This window comes from Procambarus clarkii, chromosome 5, assembly GCF_040958095.1.
Source record: "Procambarus clarkii isolate CNS0578487 chromosome 5, FALCON_Pclarkii_2.0, whole genome shotgun sequence".
In the NCBI taxonomy this organism is placed as follows: Eukaryota; Metazoa; Arthropoda; class Malacostraca; order Decapoda; family Cambaridae; genus Procambarus; species Procambarus clarkii.
In genome coordinates, this window is record NC_091154.1 from 11982010 (window position 1) to 11999093 (window position 17084).

Below are 17084 nucleotides of genomic sequence, written 5' to 3' on the forward strand. Positions count from 1 at the left end.
ACATTCCTTCCATGCATGAAGCCATATATCTGGGGGGATAGCATGGTTCTTATTCTATGGAGGAATAAGTTTAGGAGACGGTTTAGGACCATTCTCTCGAACGTTTTGCAAATGCAGCTAGTAAGGGAAATTGGGTGGAAAGCATTCTCTTGATTTGGCTTGGGAATTGGAATGATTATACTGTTGGTCCAAGAGATAGGAAGTTCCCCAGTAACATAGCTCATATTATACAGCTCAAGCAGGGGATTCCCTGGTACTAAAGGGAGCAGACGCAATATGTCATAAGTGATACCATCTTCACCGGGGGATGTGGCTTTGCCTTTGTTTAGGGCCGCGAGTAATTCAAACTCAGTAAATGGCACGTTGCATTCATCTTCCTTGTGGAGCATGAAGTCAACGAGCCTTTCTCGGTCTCCATAACCAGCATTTAATCTGAACTGTATGTCTGGGGGAAGATTATTGAAGCTAGAGGTGGTTGCCCAAGCATCGACTAACTCGTTTGCTCTGTGTAGAGGGTGAGGGTGTGCTACTTGGCCGATCTTATCGCCTTTAATTCTTTTAATATCCTTCCATGCCTGGCTGAGGGGGGTGTGAGAGTTGAGACTGTTAACAAAAGTTTCCCTGATATCTTGCCTGAGCTCTGTCATGCGCGCCCTGGCCTTGGCTAGGGCTAAGAAACCAAGACCACAGACGAAACAAAGACCCTGCAGACCCGAACCCCCGAACAGGAACGAGGGAAAAATGGAACGTGAACAATCAAAACGTGTCCACGACCCCAGAGGCCAAGACACGCAGAGAACAGCAAAAAAATGCAACCAAACAACAAAGCAAGCACCCCCCCCCCTGGCTCGACCAACCAAGCAGCAACCCAAAGACCAAAACGAGAAGAAAATAGACCACCCAGGCCAACGACCAGGACGGCACCAGAACTCAAGAGCAGGCCGGAGGTAAAACAATGCCCAGGAAAGCAAGCGGAACGGAGCAGAAGGAAACGCAACACCAAACGCAAGCTGGAGCGGCTCCACCAGCACCACCCAATACGAGATGACAGGACACGGTCCCAGATGACGGTCCCGGAACAACCCCGAAGGGAAAACAAGCCAACCCTATCAGAGACTGAAGAACCCTTCGCAATGATAGGAAAACTAGAAAACCACACACCGCCCCCGAGACGAAATCCGCAGGTGGGAGACCAACAACGAACCCACCAGTGCCGACACAAACGACGAGAAACGAGCACCACGAACGAAAGCGCAAAATGTGAATCGAAAAACAGCGACCCCACAACCCAAAGGAGCAACATAACCAGCTCCAGCAGGGAAGAATGACGCACACGTCCCTGAGGCATCCAAGAGGAGAACTACGCAGGACGTGAACCGCAGGAAAGCAAACACACCTGTTCTGGAAAAGGAACAAAGAAATCTGGATCCAGGACCAGAACCCAGCTACCGGATCCAAGAAAAGGAACCGGTAAGGCAGGAGCGGCAGATCGAAAGTCCACAACCCCCCACAGACAGTGCAACACCGAAGCCTCCAGTAAGTCACGAAGAAAAATCGTAGGAACTCAGTACCAAAACGGAACACCGGAGAAGTCCAAAAGCAAGGAACTGAACATGAACAGAGGCCCACCCGAGCACCCAACATCAGGGTAGTCAAGAAGCACCGACACAGATACACAGACAAGTGTAGCATAGGAGGAGGAAACAACGGAAATAGGCAAGGAAAACCCCGAATACGGACCAAGGAGCGGCTGGGAAGTAATGCACACGACCAACCACAAAATGTATAGTGGAGGGCGTACATACCCGAGGGACCTCATGGAAAGCAGGGTGCAGCCAGGCACCGAAGATAGGCAAGGAATGAGTGTCCAGATTGGGAAAAAACCCAGTTGCCGACAACGAAACCAAAAACACCGAAATGCAGGGCAGAGCCCTACAGGACAACAAAGAACAAGATACATGGACAAAGGAAAGGCACTGAAGACACACGCAAGGTGACCAAACACAACACCACACCAAACACCCCCTGTGTTGTGTTGTGTTTGCCATCGACGCAACCCTGCCAAGCGGGGAAAGAGAGTGAACAAGGATGGAGCAGTGACCAAGGGTGGCACATGCCATCCTTGTGGCACGTTTTGAACACGAAACAAGGGGTATAAATTGGAGAAGTGTAGATTTAGGAAAGACTTGAGGAAATACTGGTACGGCAACCGGTTCGTTGATTTGTGGAACCAATTACCACGTAACGTGGTGTTGGTGGGGTCTCACGATTGTGTCAAGCGTGGGTTGGACATGTATATGAGTGCGATTGGGTGGTAATAAATAAGAGCTGCCTCGTATGGGCCAATAGGCCCTCTGCAGTTCCTCTGTTCGTATGTCCTTATGTTCGTATGCACAAGGGGACACAGGAGGAAGCTGAGTACCCAAAGGAGCCACAGACATGAAAAAGAACCTGATCAATGTCAGAGGAGATAGGAAGCGCAAAGCACTAGGAAGCTACATGGTGGAGGCAGACTCCACCCACAGGAGCAAACGTAGATAAGACAGAGCCTTGGAGGCTCAGGAAACTACACAACCGTCGACTGACAGGAGAGAGGCGGGGCCAAAGAGCCAGAGCTCAACCATCGCAAGAGGGTGGAAGGGTCCTACCATCAAAGGTAATCTTCACAACCCGAAGGGGTTGACGGCGACGACCACTAGAGGGACGAGTAAAGGAGTCTACCTGGAGGACAGAATGGCCCTGGGCACCGAGGATATGACGAATATATTCGCGGCAGTCCTGGAGATTCCGAACACCGGTAGCAACATGGGGTGGGAGGAGAATAGTGCCAACACTGGCGTTCAAACGAGCATTCTTGGAGACCCGAACAGAGGTCTCACCAAGGCAGGACAAGGCGGCCAAGCGGGAGGCTGCATCCTGAGAAGGAGCAGCCACGACACGTGTACCTAGACGGGTGGGGTGGGAAGTAACAGAGACATCTACGGAATCAACAAGGTGCCTATAGAGGGAGAAATCGTCAGGAGGCGCAGAATCAAGAGGGAGGAGATCAAAGTATTTGGCCCACGAAGCGGGACCAAACAAGGCTTCATACGCATCAGTACGGGAAGGAATCGAGCGAGTGCGGCCGTGTCGAGGATGGCATTGAGAACCCCCAGAGAGAGAGGGGTTAAAAAACGCAGTAGTCACACTAGAGACTGAGCCGTACCAGGGGACGAGGTGTTCACCACTGGAGGTCGTGCCCCTGTGGGGCACGACCCAACCACAGAGGAGGGAAGGGAGCCGAGGGAAGTAGTCAAAAAGATCAAAGGAGGAGCAAGGTCGGGGCCCAATGCAGCGGGGGCTACTGAACCCGGTCTTCCAACACGGTCTGACTCAGGGGCTTAGTCGCCCACCCCACGAGCCTTAGAAGGTAAAAAGAGGAACAGAATTTGACATAAGTACGAAAAGAAAAACATTCATTCACGAATGTGCCCCCATACCCCACTATGGAGCCACAATTAGAGGCAGGACATCGAACAAGAAGCTATTGCCAATCATGTCGGGGCACCCTAGGGGTGCGTCGTGAGTATATTACCCCACAAATGCCACCTTAAGAACCGTCAGTTTGTTGAAATCAGGTTCAGTGATGAAAGGAGGATTGACAATAAAAAGTTCCCCTCGCTCTCGACGTTGGGTACTGTCATGTTCATAGAAAATGGTACCATCCGTTAGTATGTGCTGCGGCTCAGACGCCAGCAGAAGTAAACAAGAAAGCATACAGGACGCCACCAGCTTGGAAGCAGCTAGTCATGTATCGTTTATAAGTATTAAAGTCAGTAACCAAGCAATGGCTTTATATCAACCCTACAACCAAGACTTCCTCAGCAACACACAAACACTACACTGGCGACGAGGATGAACTGTGAATGCAGGTATTTGTTCAGTTTAAAACAGAAGGAAGAACATGCGGTCTTGCCCCCGGAGGAGGAAAGAAAGTCGTGCTGCCTGTGAGTGCCCTACCAATGCTTTGTACTAACCAACAGCTGTGTGCTACCCAAGCTATGTGCTGACTGAAGCTGTGTGCTGAGGAATATGTGATATTTGCCAATGCTGAGCACGAAACGACGCTTCAATGTTGTGTATAAAAACCCAATGTTTTGTATACGAAACGATGCTCTGTGCTACAATTCTTCTCGCTGTGAACTGACTGCTGTGCCAACTGCTGACAACTGCTGTACCAACTGCTAACAACTGCTGTGCTGCTGTGAGTAGGAATAACACCACATGTACACAGGGTTGGTAAGAAGTCAGTAGCTGCTGTATTGTGCACTGTTGTGAACTTTTGCATTAAAATGCTTGTGTGCTTTGCAAAATTAAAGTAATTACAGTGAATTCTTAACTAACATATACAGTGCAGTAAGTGTTTAGTATTCTGAGGAATATTTAAGTGATAAGTTTACATTTATTCAGTAAAAATGGCAAATATACCTCAGTTTCCTGCATTTGATCCTGACTGTGACCAGACAAACCTGTCACAGAGGTGGACCAGATGGCTTAAAAGGTTTGAAAATTTGTTGACAGTTTCAGACATCAAAAGTGCTGAAAGAAAGCGTGCCTTTCTACTTCATTATGCAGGTGATCGAGTTTGTGACATCTTTGACACACTGAAAGACACTGGTGGTGCCAAAGATTATGACATTGCCAAAGCCAAATTAACTGAACATTTCAACCAAGACAAAATACTGCAATGGAAACTATGCATTTCAGGAGAGCGAAACAACTCTCTAATGAAACTGTGGATCAATACCACACACGTCTGCAGGGTTTAGCAGCCCATTGTGAGTTTGCTGATATTGACAAAGAAATCAAACAGCAAATAATTGAAACATGCACATCTACACGTCTCCGTCGAAGAGCTCTAGAACTTGTTGATGATGAAAGTTCTCTTACCAAGATATTGGATATTGCTCGTCGAATGGAAGATGCTGCACGTGATGCTCGTGTCATGGAGTGCAGTGCCAACAACGGTTCTGCCACTGTTACTAATAGTGATGAAGTACGTAAGATTCAGGGAGGACACCGTGATCATAGAAGATATCATGCCAAACCTAACAGCAAATTGAGCCGAAAACCACATCACAACTGGGGTCATGGAACAAGACTCAAACAGCCACAACGACCCACATCAGAGGGTGTCAACAATAAATGTTACAATTGTGGAGGAGACTACCCACACCAAGGTAATGTTTGTCCTGCTCAAGGTAAGAAGTGCTATGAGTGTGGAAAACTAGGTCATTTTGGTGCTATGTGTAGTTCCGCACTAAAGAAACCACAGTCAGTGAATAAAAGCACTGTACGAGGATCAGGTCATAGGGGTCGAGGTGGCAAACACAATATTGCACCTCATATCCAGAATGTTAATAATGTACAAGACAACATTTCATTACAACCAGTCCCAGATGACAGTGAATGTGATTATACTTATGGAGTACAATCAATCACAGAATGGAATGATCTTCCAAACAACCCAGAGACATGTGTATACATTGCTGGTATTTGTCTCAAAGTTCTCATTTGCAATGGATCAAACATTGACACCATTGCTGAGTGCCACTATGAGAAATTTAAAAAACAATTCCCAAAGCTTGAAACCTATAATGGCAAAGCCACTGCCTATGCTTCAAAGGTAGCCTTGCCAGGGATTGGAACTTTCACTGCAGAGATTAAGACAAAGAGTGCAATGCTCACTACTACATTCCATGTTGTTAGGAATGCAAAGGAGTCTCTACTCAGTTACAAGACTTCAACCAAATTGGGGCTACTTCAGCTTTCTAATGCTGTAGCAGTGGAATCTGCAAACAATGTTGATGCTATTGTTACTGAATTTTTTGATCGATTTGAACCTACAGAACCTACCTATACTGATAGCAAAGTTCAGCTGCACATTAACCCAGATGTAATTCAAGTTGCCGAGGAATATGTACACTATGTAACCTGTGATGCAGTCCCTAAGGCTCTCACTCTTGATGAAATCCGTACTGCAACCCTAGAGGACCCAACTCTGCAAGCAACAGTGGATGCATTGACTAAGAAAAAGTTTCCACACATCCCACCCTCAGGAGTTGACCAAGATGCATTCAAAGCACTTGAACGCATCCAGACAGAATTAAGTGTTACGCAACAATGCGACACCGTGCTGCGAGGTACTCGTATCGTCATTCCAGCTGTTCTCCAGCAACGTGCTCTGAAGCTTGCACATCAAGGACACCAAGGTCTTGTTAGGACCAAACAGCTGCTACGAGAAAAGGTGTGGTTTCCTGGCATTGATCGTCAAGCAAAGGACATGCATGATGCCTGTGTCCCTTGCCAAGCTGCAGTGGATATTTCAAGCCCAACACCTCTACAACCTTCACCACTACCTGCTGCACCATGGACGGAAGTATCGATGGACTTCTGCGGACCGCTATCAACTGGAGAGTACATGATGGTAGTTATTGATGATCACTCACGTTATCCAGAAGTTGAAATCATCACTTCCACATCAGCAACGGCTGTCATCCCGAAACTCGACAAGATCTTTTCAAACTTTGGCATTCCTGAAGTTGTCAAGACGAGCAATGGACCACCATTCAATGGACAAGACTTCGTCAACTTTGCTGAGCATATTGGATTCAAACACCGCTGTGTGATGCCACTACATCCTCAAGCAAATGGAGAAGTTGAGAGATTCATGCAACCTCTCATGAAAGCGGTACGCTGTGCTCATGCCGAAGGACGATCCTGGAAACAAGCTATGTATGCAGGCGATGAGTCACAATAACGTGGCTGAAGTATATTGACCAGACCACACACTAGAAGTTGAACCACTCACTTCTGCAGTTCTCATTATTACTACTATCCCCTACACCTTACTTTCCTCCTCAGCTCTCTCTTGCCTATTTATTGCCTTTCTCTACCTCCTCATCACAATCGACTTGAGAATGGTCCAGGACGGACCGGAACGTCGTCGTTCCTTCAACTTCTAGTGTGTGGTCTGGTCAACAAGCTATGTATGCTTTTCTCAGGAACTACCGTGCAACACCACATGGAACACTGGGCAAGTCGCCTGGCGAACTTTTATTTGGACGTCCTATGAGAATCACACTACCTGTCATGCCAGCCGAGGTAACGGATAAACGTCTCGCTCAGAAGGATGCACTAGCCAAGGGCAAAATGAAAATTGCTCATGATCAACGTGCAAAGGAACAATTCATAAAGGTTGGAGATACTGTTCTCGTTAAAAAGAAAAAAGAGGGAAAGCTAGATATGCTATATCATACAAAACCATATAAAGTGATTAGTGTAAAAGGAACTATGGTAACAGCTAGTAATAGAGATCATAGTATAACACGTAAAATGGCTTATTTCAAAGTGATTCCAACTAGTGTAGAAAATAATGAAGTGAAAAGTCGTACAAAGGAAAAAGACAAAATGAGCTATAACCCAACAAACAATTCATCAAGGGATATTCTTGTATTTAAAGACTCTCGTCCTAAACGTCGTGTTAAACGCCCTACACGATTTGATGATTAATTGTGTTCCTATGTAAAGCAAAGTATTTGCTTATTATGCTAAACTAAATTTAATATTGTTTGAATAATGCAGATCTCTCATTCAATATTTTGTAACTTTGTATTACAGTTTCTTTCATGTTTGTTTAACATTGCATTTGTATTTTTAACATTGAAATCCTGTGTGGTAAAGATTAAATAGTTTAAATTCTTTGTGTGCTTAATTAATGTTAAATGTATGCAATATCTCTTGATATGTTAATAATTTACTTTGTGTCAATAACTTTGCTTTGTGCTACAAGCATGGTGGACATCTTGTATTCATTCTTTTTAAAGAAAAGGAGGGATGTCATGTTCATAGAAAACGGTACCATCCGTTTGTATGTGCTGCAGCTCAGACGCCAGCAGAAGTAAACAAGAAAGGGCGTCCTGGGAGTCGACTGCTAGCAGCCGTGGAGTGAGGACGCTTACCGACCCTCCGTGGCTGTTGGAGTTGTTTGCTGTTTTGGTCGGCAGGTGGTGTGGGCGTCCCTGCCCTACCAGTTTTGTTGCCTGCCTGGCTGCATTGACGTGGCAGTTCTGACATGGAGGGCCATCTTTCTCCTGTTCAGCGTGTGAACTCCGTGGGCCTGGAGTTCACTTGTAAGGCTGGTTATCCGACCATCGAGATGGTGATGTGTGACATGCTTCGTGTCCCGGTGGAAGCTGTTTACGGTGTGGAGCTAGTTACGGCCCATCGGGTTGTTATTAAGTTCGTGGGGGAGGACGAGTACCGGGACTTCCTCCGTCGGTATGGGGGGCGTACGTTGCCGTTGCCAGACGATGCCGGCTCTGTGGCGATTTCGGACCGCAGTGGTGCCCTGCCTTATGTCAGTATCCATGGTGCGCCCCTGGAGTTCCCTGATGACCTCCTCCGGCGTTACTTCGGGGGGTTTGGTACTGTTGTCAGCGTGCGGGTGAACACGCTCTCCTCGGGGCGGTATGCTGGGAGGCGTACAAACATTCGCACATTGGGGATGCGCCTGCGGTCTGATATACCTTCTTCTGTCCGGCTTATGGGGTACTACGTCCGGGTGTATTATGCCAGGCAGGCTCGTACCTGTTTCCGGTGTGGCCTGTTGGGGCATCAGGCTGCCGGGTGCTCTGAGGCCCCTGCTGCTCCTGTCAACTTGTTCCGCGACGAGGATTTCCCGCCGCTCCCTCTGGAGGCAGTCTCCGGTGATGTTGATGAGGAGGTGAGCGTCCCGTTTGCTGCTGCAGCTTCCCCGGCGGCGCCTGCCGTTCCTCCGGTTGTTGCTGTCCCTCCTCCGGTTCTTGAGGTACCGTCGGTTGGTCTGCCTGATCCTGTCGCTGTTCCAGCTGCTCCCGTGGGCCTTCCTGGAGCTCCCTGTGTGGCGTCGCTGTCTTCTCTCTCGTCTTCTGATGCTGCGCCTGGCCTTGTGTCCGTGACTCGGGTCCCGGATGTGCTTTGTGCTGGGGTGGCTGCGGAGCCTCCTGCTGTGTGTGGCCCGGTTCCCCTGTGGTAGACGCTGCTGCCGTCCTGGCGTCGGTTCCTTCGACTCGTGGTACCCGTGTTTCTGGGTCACTTACCGGCTCGGACGATATCCGGCCGGTGCCCAAACGTTCCCGGCGTTCGTCTTCTTCCTGGGCCGACGCTGGTGACATCAGTGACTGTGGGGCTTCGGGTGTTGACAGTGTGGATACGGATGCGTCGATGTCTCTGCGGTTCGTGGTGGCGGAGGTCCATGTGCCTGCCGGTGCTGGTGCCTGTGTCTCGGACGTGCCTTCGGTTCTTTCTCCGCCGGGGGACTCTCCACAGTGGGGGGTGGTGGCTTCCACTGCCAGGGATGGTGTGGACTCTGGTGCTGGGCGTGGCCTGGTGGTGACGTTACGGAAGGATGCGCGCCGTTCGGGTTCCTTTCTGTCGTCTGGTGGTGTGCCCGGGGCCGCGGGTACCCCTGTGGTACGGGTGCGCGTTGGGGCCCTGGGGGACGTGTTGCCGGCGTCTGTGATGCCACCGGGTCACTGGTCGAAGATCGCCGAGTTACTGCTGTCTGACAGACCGGAGTGCTTTCGTGGGGGGCAAGTTCCCTTCCTGTGGGGGCGTGTGGCGACTTCTCGCCTCATGAATAATACCATCTGAGTCCCCAGTTTGCAGGTGTTTGTTGCCCCGGTTCCGGATGTTATGGCGTCCCCGGTGGATGGACGAGACCCTTGGCAATGGGTGCTCTGGGAGGCGTTCAATGTAAGGTTCCCGCGGGCCGAGTTCCCGGGCAAGTATGTCCTCTGATTTCCTGTGTATTTGCTCTATGACATGCTGTGTGCCCTTCTGGCTGTTTGTTTGCCCTTTTCTATTATGTGCTTCTGCCTCTCCCTTTGTGCGTAGCTTTCCCGTGTGGCATATTAGTTTCTAGTGCTTGGCATCCCTCGTTTCGCGTTTTGGCTTGGCATTTCGCCTTTCCTGGCTTTGCGATTTACCCTTCACGGGTACGCCGGGGCGCATCCGATCCCACGATCGTCGTCGCCCCTAACTCAACAACAACAACAACATAAACAAGAAAGCATACAGGACGCCACCAGCTTGGAAGCGGCTAGTTATGTATCGTTTATAAGTATTAAAGTCAGTAACCAAGCAATGGCTTTATATCAACCCTACAACCAAGACTTCCTTAGCAACACACAAACACCACAGGTACCACAGTTCTACGGGTGCAAGAGTATGCCTCCTCAAGCACCCGGGGGTCAAAATAGAAGAAGTCCAAAAGAATAACCAAAACAAGCAAAAGGTCGGCAGGAAACGACAAGCAGATAGGAGAGGGTGGAGAAAAACGAAACATAAGGAAAAGCGATCTGGCACAATTGGAGAAGACAGCAGCAGGAGTATAAGGCCACAAAAGGACAGAGGACTGTCCCATGGAGCATCGCACTCCGGCAGCCGACCACCAAGCCCCCTCATGGCGCCAACGGGCCGGATGGAGAGGGGGTAAGTACTACCTAATAAACTCCATGTAACCTACCTTACCCCGTAAATGCCAACCTATGTCTTGCTTTATACTAACAATATTGAATATTGACCAACTTGTTTAACTGCTGATATCCGCCATATATAAACTTGAAACAAATTGTAGTCTACTGTTTATTTAGTTAAACTTACTTCTGCTGTTCTGTTTCAATTTCTGCTGTTCCATCCATCATATAATTTTCGTCATAATTTTTTTCTCCTTTTTCAGTTCATGCTTTTGATCTTAATTAGTTTTAAGGTTTTATTCTAAGTGTTTTTCCCTCATCTTGCCCAAAACGCTGTGCATATTAATGACTTTAGGCATTGTATTTACTACCTATAGCTGTATCTAGAAATCCACCATTCTGTAACTCATCTTGTATGTAACTTATCTTGTATGTCACTCATCTTGTAACTCATCTTGTAACTCATCTTGTATGTAACTCATCTAGTATGTAACTCATCTTGTATGTTTGCCCGAAACACTATGCGTATTAGTGGCTTTAGGTATTGTATGTACTAGCTCTATCTATAAATCCAACATTATGTTTGTAACTCATCATCTATGTATGTACTTTTCTTGAATAAAAATTTGAATTTGAATTTTTAATTTTTTATGTACTTTTACGTAAATAAAATTGATTTATGTATTTATTTTATTATTACAGTCTCTCTTTTAAACTGGTTGGGAGGCATACAAATTTTAATTAAATTAATTTAGCATTCCCAATAATTAAGAAATCAGCCATGACCACCATTAATTTAGCATTCCCAATAATCCCAATAATAATAATTCCCAATAAGCAGTCTCCGTGGTGTAGTGGTAAGACACTCGCCTGGCGTTCCGCGAGCGCTATGTCATGGGTTCGTATCCTGGCCGGGGATGATTTACTGGGCGCAATTCCTTAACTGTAGCCTCTGTTTAACGCAACAGTAAAATGTGTACTTGGATGAAAAAACGATTCTTCGCGGCAGGGGATCGTATTCCAGGGACCATAGGATTAAGGACCTGCCCGAAACGCTACGCGTACTAGTGGTTGTACAAGAATGTAACAACTCTTGTATATATCTAAAAAAAAAAAAAAAAAAAAAAAAAAAAAATTAGGGAACCAGCAATAGGGAATCTCATAAATGCACTTAACAATATAAACTGGGAATCTGAACTCAACAATACACAGGATATAAATTCATAACGAATATAAACTGCCATAAGATTAAACAACCTCTGGCTCACAAGTGGCATACTTAAAGCAATTAACAAGAAACACGAATATGACACAAAACATAGAATTGGCCTAGTTACAAAAGTAGTAGTTAGGAGATACTCATCAATGCTTACCAATATAATATGAAGAACCAAAACTTCCTTTTATGAGAATAGATTTAAAGAAACAAAAGGGAATATGAAAAGTACATGGAAAGCCATCTCTAACACCCTAGAGTCTAAACAACAATCACATAACAGATAAAACTCTCCAAAGATGGTTACACACTTGCAACAAATTTAGATATTGCAACGGAATTCAATAGTTTCTTTCCATCAATTAGTGCAAATTTTGCCAGAAAAATCCCATTGACCCAGACACATGTTACTACATATCTCACAGGCAGCTATCCTAACTCTCTACTTCTTGTACCAGTCAGCCCAACAGACATTATATCCATAATTCAATCACTTAACATCAAAGCTGGGAACATTTTTGAAATACAATCTATGATATATATAGAAGTGGTGCCCCTGCTCTTGCACTATCCATAGCTCTGCTATTGAACAAATTTCTAGAGCGTCATACTTTTCCTGATATCCTTAAGAAAGCAAGAGTGATGCCAGTTCATAAAGGAGGCAAGACAGCTGACAAACAATTACAGACCAATATCAAATCTACCAATACTCTCAAAAAATATTTGAAAAAATTATTTACAAACAGCTATATTCCTACTTTGTAAAACTAAACATACTACTGAATAATCCACAAGGGCCGTGATGAGGGTTTGAACTTACGTCTAGGATGCTCAGATGCGCCTTAATCGACTGCGCCACGACATGGTAATAAGAATTGCAACCGGGTTTGCTACTGCTCGCACACGGATCCCGCAGTCTCTCCGAGACAAACCGGGGTTTACACAATTCCCCCCATGCACTCAGGCTCTGTCAACAAGCTGTTCTACGTCTTAAGAGGTAGAATTTATTGCTCTGGACTATATTCCTTCTAATCTCAGTGACAGACACCAATATGTCTGGCACAGTCAATAGCATAACCATCCTCAGTCTACTCACTTGAACATAAGGGTGCCACAGGGCATCATCTTGGGACCTCTCCTATTTCTCATATACATCAGTGCTGTGCCAAATGTTTCTAACATTCTTATGTCCCTTACCATGCTAAACATACACTCAGTCCACACATTCTCATGTGCTATCTACACTTACAAAACCTGATTCCTAAATGCTAATCTTGATCTGAAACTTTTCCTTGATAAAGGTAATAGAACCCATGAGCACCACACCAGAAATAAATATCTCTTTGATATCCCCAGTCAGACTAAACTTGTGCAAACATTCCATTCAAATAAAACCAGCGTATAATGTAATGAAACGCCATTTTCTGGGTGAGACCCAGAGGCTCCCCGGAGCTTTACCAGGCTGATACGCTAATGTCAGACTTTGGCATCAGTCATGTGTATGGAGTTCTAGGGCCTACCGGAGACATCGGCCAGAACCTGGCCCCCTCAGAGAGGCAAGGGGAGCAATGGCCTATAGATACCCCCGTGTGGTTGGAAGCATTCTATGTCTGCCATTGACCGGGTCAAGACCCAGAAAGGTAAGCATTCCAAAACAAACCCCTATTCTGGTTAAAATTGCTGCCAAAAGCCGAACTAGTGGATAGAACTCCCCAACAGAAAACAAGCAAACTAGTATGATGTCACACATCACTGCGCCGCTGTCTGCGCAGCTCCCCCCTCCCCGGGAGGGGTAACAGGGAGCCCCAAACCTCCCACGCCGGCTATCCACCCATCAGTTGAGGCTGGATGTCAAAACACGCGAAAAACCGCCGACCGGAAGGAAGGAGGGTTGCCAGGGAGCCTCCGGGTCTCACCCAGAAAATGGCGTTTCATTACATTCAAGGCTGGTTTTCTGGGGGGAGAGCCGTCGGCTCCCCGGAGCTAACTACCCACAGAGGAACGTCAAAGGGACGGAACCAGGAGGCGGACACCATGCACCCCCCACAGAAGCGAGACAACCGGCAGCAAACGCCAACCCAAGGCGTCACAGTCCCAAAAGGGCCCGGGAACAAAATGAGACAACGAGCAGCAAGGCCCCCGTACGAACACCAAATATTCGTGCCCGAATGATAGCAAGGACACGCCGCCCAGACGGCAGCAAGAGCAGCGAAGCCACGAACGCCATGGGCATGGGGGAAGAACACAGGCAGGTTAGCCGCAAGAACACGGCTGACAACCTGGGACACAGTCACCCGCGAACAGGGAAGAACGGAACCGGATCAACTCAAAACGCACACCGGACACAGATGCCGTGGCACACAAATAACAGCGGAGGGCCGCCACTGAACACAAAACACGACACACCCCCGACCCGACCAGCCAAGCACCAACAAACCAAGGACCCCTCCGAAACGCAGCAGCCCCACCCCGCGCCAGAAAAGATGGAGACTGCCGCCACCGAACAACCAAAATGCTAAAACCGAAGGAGCAGAAAACCCCAGCGGAGGAGCAAGAAGCCCAGCAACCCGACCCCCAGAGGCAAATGCCAACAGGAAAGAGAGCCGATGAAAAAACAAACTGGAACCGAAGGGGCACCACCAACCGAGGAGAAGACAGAGCACGCTGACCAGAGACCAGGACGGTGCAAGCGGCGCACAAACAGGCCGGAGGTGAAACAACGCACGAGACAGCTTACTAACGGTGCAGAAGCAACACCAGGACCGAAAGCAAGCTGAAGCGGCTCCGCCAGCGCCGCACGAAAAGAGGCGACAGAATGTTGCAAGACGACCGCCCCCAACCCCCACCAGAAAAACCAAGCCGACGCTAACAACTGGAGCCACCTAAGAAGGAACAGGAGGACCGCCAAAATACCCCATACTGGCGCCAAGAAGAAGTACACAGGTGGGACACCTACCACGAAGCCACCTGACCACCAACCAGAGGCGAGACCGCGAGGCAGAACGTAAGCAGCCCCAACAAGGCCCCTCCAAGCCCAGGAAAAGGCGGAGCCACGGGAAGATCTCGGGCGCGACCAAGGAAACCCAGGCAGCACAAGAAGATGGAAAGTCTGCCGAACAGAAAGCTCCCTAATGCAAGCAAGCCCGCCACGAAATCAGAAACGACAGGTCCAACGCGAGACATTGCAAGACCCCGAAAAGTCAACCGGCAGGGCAAGCAAGGAAAACCGAAGAAGGCGTAAGGGTTGCCTTCAGAAACAGTACCCGAACCAAGCGGTACGAGCAACTGAAAAAGACCAAGACAAATAAGCTCACCATAGGACACAGGCTGAAAGAACGCCCAAGAAGCCAAGGAACGCACACAGAACACCCCTGCGGCAGAGGAGGAAACAAAGGGAACGCACAAGGAAGGGAAGCGGTAAAAAACCGACCCCCCCCCCCACAGCAGCAAGTGCAAACAAAACCGACCTAAGGAGATGCCAGGAAAGCGACTGGGGAGAGGGAGGATGAAAGAGCTGAAGCACAAACCCCAGGAAACAACCAGGGGTGGACAATCAGGCAGGGACAGAAACCCCACACACATAGGAGGGCCAAGCCAAGGACACAAAGACCATGAAAAGTAACAAGCAAACCTCCATACGCAAACCCTAGGTACAAAACAGCAGCAAAGTGCCACACCACAACCGGACACAGGAACAAGGAAACGCCACCATGAAACACGTTACCAATGCACACATGCAGCAGCAACAGGCACCACCGCAACATTCAACAAGTAAATAGCAACTTGCTTCTGCAAAGGCAGAGAACGGTGCAGGCAGACCCCAGACAGGGCCAACAGACACACGACAGAATCCAGCAGGCCCAGGAACCTGCACACAAGGCGACCGACAGCGGAGAAACCTGCTGGATGGGGGTTCCGGGAGTTTGAGGGACACCCCAAGCCTGGCCCGAGGCTAGGCTAGACCTGTGAGAGGGTGGTCCACCAGGCTGCTGCTGGGAGCGGCCAGCAGGCCCACATACCCACCACAGCCAGGATGGGCCAGAACCTCTATTCGAAAACAGGCTAGTGTACCCTTGGAAGTTCACGGATATACCGGAAAAATGGCGTATGCTAGCAGGTAGGACGTGTAACAACTGCAGACCTCTGATGGTTATACAGTGTTCCCCGACTGTGCCTATTGCACCACTGCACTCCACTGGTACTATCCCGCAAGTTCTTCCATATAGGCGGGACCCAAGAGCCAGAGCTCAAACCCCGCAAGCACAGCCAGGAGAGCTCTACCAGGCGAGTACATAACCAGCACCACAACCCACACACCTCATAACACGTAAGAGGTGGGTCCCCTGAATGACTCTACCATGGGTTGGAGATGCACATGAGTGGGACTGGAAGGGTTGAAAAGGGACAGTCACTAGTGTGCCAACGGTCTCAGTCGTACATAAATATACCTAAATAAAAACAGGCATATAAACATCCTCGCATCCAGCGCCCGGCCAAAAGACGCCAGACCACAGAAACTCACCTGTCGAACGGAGGCACGAACGTGACACGACCCAACAGTGCCCAGAAGATCCTGGGAGCACCGCCAGGTGAAGAAGCCAAAGCCGGACACGCAAGAGAGCAAGGTAGAGGGGAAGGAGGCGGCCCACACCCATGAGACAGGGAAAACCTTTGCATACTCCCCACAGCTGGAATCCAGGACATCCCCGGAGCAAAGGGGCACATACCGGAGCAAGGGAGAAGAGCGAGAGGCGAAGCACTCGAGAAAAAAGGGCGCAAAACACCAGCACTGAAACACACCGCCCAGACCAAAACAAACTTCGCAGTGCATGACACGCTGGCCGAACCACACAACCTGCTCTGCGGGAAGGCGCCAACCAGGACTACTGCACTAGAAAAGTAGCCAAAAGAGGAAGCAGTAATAACAAAACCGGCCAACGAAGCGAAGACAAAGAGCCCAAAGGGAACCCAACAGGGCCACAAGCAGCCCAACTGGGCTACACGTAGCCCAACTGGGCTACAAGTAGCCCAATACGGCGACCCGGACTAGGAGCCGACAGACGTTCCAATAATACGGGAAGTAGCGAAAACCTTCCCGAACCCTCGAGAACACAGAAGCAAACACCAGTCCCGAAGGCACACAAAGGCACAGTCGCACTCGAGACCAGAAGTCACGAAGAACCCCAAGAACAGGCAAACATGACGAAGGAGACCGTCCCAAAAAGGGGGAAGCATCCACCCACAGTACGGAACCAACCGACTCAAAGGGCAAGGAACAGAGCCCGGAGAGGGGCCGACGCCCAACAACACGTACAGCGAGAGGGGAGGAAAAACCCCACTCCGCATAACCACAAGCCCCGCCTAGAGGGGGA